Source organism: Theropithecus gelada, chromosome 7b (assembly GCF_003255815.1).
Source record: "Theropithecus gelada isolate Dixy chromosome 7b, Tgel_1.0, whole genome shotgun sequence".
Taxonomy (NCBI): Eukaryota; Metazoa; Chordata; class Mammalia; order Primates; family Cercopithecidae; genus Theropithecus; species Theropithecus gelada.
Genome location: NC_037675.1, coordinates 39,835,249 through 39,841,248, shown reverse-complemented (window position 1 = coordinate 39,841,248; position 6,000 = coordinate 39,835,249).

Here is a 6,000-nt window from a genome sequence, read left to right as displayed (position 1 = left end):
TTATTTTTATATGTAAAGCTTGGATTTAGACTAGTAAAAATCAGGAATTTTTTTTTGGTTTAGGCTAATAAAAAACAGGGAGTTGCTTTTTTACTCACTGTTCTTTTTTTCCTTATTATTGGAAGTGATCCAGAGGCCTAAGAGTATGTCCATGCCAAGTTCAAGAAGACAGAGGGAAGAGAGGAGTGAGAGGCAGGGCAAGAAGTGGGGAATGAATTGACTCTGTACCTGCAAATGCCTAGCAGGTTCCATGGAGGTGAAAGTCACTGATGACAGCTGCTGCATAGAAAAGAGAAAAAATTGTTGGACAAAGGACAGGGAAAATTTGTTCTTGATTTCTTTTAAAAAATGTATGAGAGATGGAAAATATACTGTAAATAGAATACTTTAACTCATATTCTATGGCTTATTTTTTAAAGAACAAATATTATCTGGAGCTAAGTATAAAAAAAGAATTCATTTTCATAACTATCACAAAATTTTGTTATAATTGCATACTTTCTGAGTGACCTTTAAGATATGATAATGTTTGAAGTTGGCTTTCCCACTGGATGAGCTGCAATTGTAAGGCAACAGTTATAATAGCTCAGGTCACAGGTGGAATAATTGAATGTCATTAACAATGACATTTGATTATGTTTCTTCATTTTTTCAGATTATATGTCAAGTTCTGTGTGAAATGAGAGACCATGGGGATTCATTATTGCTGGAGTTGATGGTATTGCAGTTTTACAACCATCTAATAAATTAGCATTTAATACTGAGAGATTTCATCTTAAACTTAGAGGATTGCTTTGTTTTAAAGAAGATCTTTGCAAGGAGAAGCAACGGAAATCATTCGGAAAATGCAGGAGATAAAAATCCTATCCAAGAAAATGGATCTTGGATCTTTGCATTCACTTGATTTGTCAGAATATTATTCTGTGCTAAAAAATAAAAAGGATTAAATGTTAAAAATCACTGAGCTGCAATTCTCTTGAGTTCACCAATTTTGTACTCCTCTGTTTCCAGTTTCTTTTCACATACTTCATTCTCTGTCCTGATTAACCTTGTTCTTTTTGAACTCATTTCTGATACCAAAAGAATTCATAAACATAAAGTTCTATAAGACTAAGAATTCTCTTAGAAGTACAGATTTGCATGAACATCAAAGAAAAAAAATCACATTTTCCCCCCATTTGGTTTAATTATTATTTTATTAGGTCAGGCATGACTTAGGTTAGAACCTTTGTGGTGTTTCTTTCTTTTTTTTTTTTTTTTAAATTCCATTTAGTTAAATGTTGACACAATATTTTTGGAATTCTATATATTTTGACTTTTCCATTAACCTAGGTCTATTTTGGAGGAGGGAAGGGGGTAGGTCATCATTTCTATTTAAAATTGGAATCAATTGCAAATGGCTAGAGTATGTATGTGTGTGTCTCTCTCTCTCTCTGTGTGTGTGTATGTATGCGCATGTGTTTGTGTGCGTGCATGTTTTCATGTGTGTGTTGGCATTGAGTATACCAACAACTGGCTATAATGAGGGTTTGTAGTTCATCCTTAATGAAATGTATATAATTTCTAACTTTATAGAGGTAATTATAGAGTACTTGGCATTATTATTAAATCTATTTCTTTAATATAGAACAATGCATTTCTCAATTCTTTACTAGTAATTAGTTTCCTTTAGGAAAAAATAAAGGATAGAAATTAGTGTCATCAAAGGTGCAGATGAATATATAATGTGACATTTTACATTTTATTTATCGACATTTAGTCCTCTGAAAAGTGTCTAGGCCTGATTAATTTGCTATTAAATGAGAAATGGGCTGTTTTCAAAATAGCTACAACATTGTATTGCACTGACATGACTTCATGCTTGTCTTATCAACAGCAAGAGATATTAGGAGGATTCATAATGCACATGGAAATGTCAACTATGGTACTCTGATGTTTCAGTGAATGTTTGCTACTTGAATCATCGCTCAGTGGTTGCTTTTAGTTCGGGATTACATCTTTAACACATTTGATAAAAGCTCCTTGTGGTTGTTTGGGGGCTGTGGGGTTTAATATATTTGGAATACTTGTCTGCTCATCCACATCTTTTATTTTTATGCCAAGTAGATTAGATTCAGTGCCATTATTACTCTGCCACTATATTCAAATCAGTTAATTATGTTGTTTTCAAAAGAATTTTAAAAGATAATATAAAGTTGGTTATGTTTATAGCTATATGAAGCCATGCTTTCAAGCATGTTGCTGTTTGATCCTGAGTGACTAACACCAAATAAAAGTGAAGGTGATTCTGAAGTAAAAGCATAATAAGTGTTATGAGTGGCCTAGGTGGCTACTTGGTAGATGCCTCTGAAACATTCACATCTGTGTCAGTGGGCATTTTTGAAGCAGCTGAAGGCTGGGATGGCATGATCAGAATATGTACTACAGCTGTACACTTTGGTGGCGGGAACATTGTTGTCTTCTTAGATATCTCTATAGCCCAACAGATATTAAGATGTAGGAGCCATTATATATGTTTAGAATGTTTTGAATTTTTTTCATTTGAAATCCTATTTTTTTTAACAATTCAGGGAGAAGGGGAGAAAAACATTGACAAACTAAAGGAGTGACACTTGATCCAAATATTGGTTATATATATGGTGTTTTAGGCATATATAATATATAGTTTTCTATAAATGAACATTTATTGTACAAATCTTTCCTTGTGAAGGTAAAGTAATAGATCTATTTGAAACAAAAACATGTTTAACATTTTGCCACAGTTTCTTTAAATTTATCTAATTTGTGGCGGCACCATTTGAACGTAAGTTGCAGATATCATGAACCTCCACCTGTAAATACTTTAACATCTGACTTATATACCATAATATCATTGTCACACCTTAGATGATAAATAACTCACAATATTATCTAATATATATTTATGTTCGCATTTTTGTAATTGTCTCCAGAATGTTTTGAGAGCTGAAACAAATGTTTTCATGTATTTTGTCAAGTGAATCAAGTTCTGATATCAAAATGTCATAATTATATTTTCTTGAAATAGTCATTGGCCATTGAATAGGTTTGGGTTTTCATGGCCCCAAGCTGCCAACTGAACCCACTAGAGTAATTTGCTGGAATGAGAAATGCTAACTGCCAAAACTAAAGAATGTTAATCAGCAACCAGGCTGACCGTGATTTCCAACGTGCTAATCACTTGGAAAAATTGCCTCTCCTTGGCTCAGTCTATAGATAATTACTAATTGAAAAGCAGCTAGAATGAGAAGGTATATTAGCATGTTAATAGGTCTTTGTGCCCAAAGGCTTTGGATTATAAATTATGAAGACTGCATTGGCCAGATGGGCAGGATTAATTAGCATGCTAGTATTACCTGGCATCCTATGGTGGTTGAGAGTAAACAGTGACCATAACCATTTCAGCATAGTTTGCTATTAGATTGCTTGCTTTTGGTAGCTAGGAATAGAGTTTTATTCTGTAGTTAGAACACTAACCAAGAATCAGTAATTCTGGATGCTAATAACTAGCAAAGCATTTAGTTCTTTTGTGCTTTGGCTAAAATCAATCTTCCTGTGCTCGATTTCCATCTCTAATAAATTAGAGCTTTATGACAGAGAAAAAAGAACTAGCACTGGAATTCCAGAGGCTTATATTCTAATCTTGATATTGGAGAACTCATTTAATCTCTTCATGCCTCAGTTTCCTCATCTGTAACATAAAGAGGCTTAACTAGAAATTCTTTAACATCCTTTCCCGCTTGAGATTTTATAGAACAATGTAGACTCATGCCCAGTAACAGATCTGGAGAGGAGAAATAGGCTAAAAGCCAATAGGTTTCACAAGAGCAACTGAAACCAATATTTCAAATGAAGATAATACCTATAAAGAAACATACCAGGGATGACTTTATATTTCCCAAATCATGCAGACTGCCTTATTGACTTCCTATCTGGATACCTTCCAAGGTCAGTAGGTGATTGTTTTGTTTATTCTTTTCTAGAACTGACTCATACACAGGTACTGTAAGAATCCTAGAAGTGGAAAAAGATTCCAATCTCAGCTCATCAGGGAGCATTGAACGCTCTCTTAAGCTCAATAGGAAGAAGTGAGGCTACTTTCAGGTTTCTCTATCCCAATGGCTTCAATTGTACTAAGGTAAAAACTATTTGACAGAGTGTAATTTTTCTGCAATTGTGACATGAACAGTCCAGTTTGTGTCAAAAGAATACTTCCTTCAATGAGTATGTGGCTTTGATTAGAAATATTTCTAGCATTAAACATAATAACTTTTAATGAGCACTTACTATTTCACATAGAACTAAGTACTTTCCAAGGATTATTAGTATTATAATGAATCCTCACAAATATTATGACATTGGATTCTCAATAGCCTCACCTAATAGACACTCAACTAAGGTAAGGGACAGAGCTGGGATTTTAACCCCGGAGCATGCTCTGTTTTTTCTGGTGCTGTGTCTCAAGTTACAGAGGCTTGAAGTCTTTTCTAAGTAATACCTACAGCTCCTTGTCTCCCAGAAGAGACCTGTTATTTAGGGAATCCTTAAAGCTTTTGTATTCCCTGCTTGTGACTACTTCTATTGCTTGCAGCATATTCCTCAGCAACTACTTGGTTTTCTGGGCAGAGTGTTGGAAATTATGTGGTAGAATGGATTTAAGAGTTGGAGGGTTGGTTACTGATACGATTTGGCTCTGTGTCCCCATTCAAATCTCATCTTGAATTGTAATCCCCAGGTGTTGAGGGAGGGACCAGCTGGGAGGTGATTGGATCACGGTGGTGGTTTCCCCCATGCTATTCTCGTGATAGTGATTGAGTTCTCAAGAGAGCTGATGGTTTTATAAGGGGGGTTGGCGGGGGGGGGGCGGCTTTTCCCCCTTCACTTCCTCACTCCCTCCTGCCATCTTGTGAAGAAGGTATCTGCTTCCCCTTCGCCTTCCACCATGATTGTAAATTTCTTGTAAGAGGACTCCCCAGCCATGCAGAACTGTGAGTCAATTAAACCTCTTCCTTTATAAATTACCCCATCTCAGATGGTATTCTATAGTAATGTGAAAACTGACTAATACTGTTACCAAGGTCTATTCTAGTTCCGAGCATCTTCAACCCACCTGCCACTCATAGCATAGATTTGGGTTGTGATAAGCAGTACTTTAGTGCTGGCAGTTAGCCTCATTTCAGCGTGATGCCCCTCACCTGTCACTTTGTCGGTTAACATTTAGTTGGTGGAATTGATAAAGCATGTTCCAAAATAAGGTGTGTTGACGTGTTAACTTCTATAGAAAGTCACAATGAGAAAAGAGACATCTCTGCTTATGACCTTTGTTTGGTCAGAAGCTCAACGCCATCCTCCTGCCATGTATTGTTGGCTGCCCAGAGTACCTTTCCCTCCACCTGGTTGAACAATGACTCACTAGGCAGCATGACACTTAAGTAGCAGAACTCCGTTAAGGTTTCAGTTTTAAAGACTTTTTTCTTCTCAATCAAAATTTAATCATCTAAAAGACTGAAGGAAACTTAAGAATTATATTTAAAGAACTATTTTGATATTATATTAGTGGTATGTCTATAAAATACACAGTACTGCACTGTTCATTTTCAAAGTGCCCTGGGATCTGACCCCAAAATGGCTCTGCTTCCATTGCTCTATAACACTGATAACCTGATTAATTATTAGTGGTAATAATAATACTAATAATTAACATTTATCAAATATCTCCCGTGCATCAGGCACTGAGCCAACTATTTCACAGGTGTTATGTCCACTATGTCACTCAACCTTCTAACAACCTGATTAAATACTAATATTATCTTCATTTTTAAAAACAGAATTTCTTTTTGAAAGAAAAATAAATTATCAAAGCACTATACACACATGCTGAACACTAAAGAACTTTCAGTGAAAAGCACCCTTTCATGCTGCTGCTCTCTATCCTGAGTTCCATCCCCATCCCCAGAAGAAACCCTTTTAATTATTTCTAAT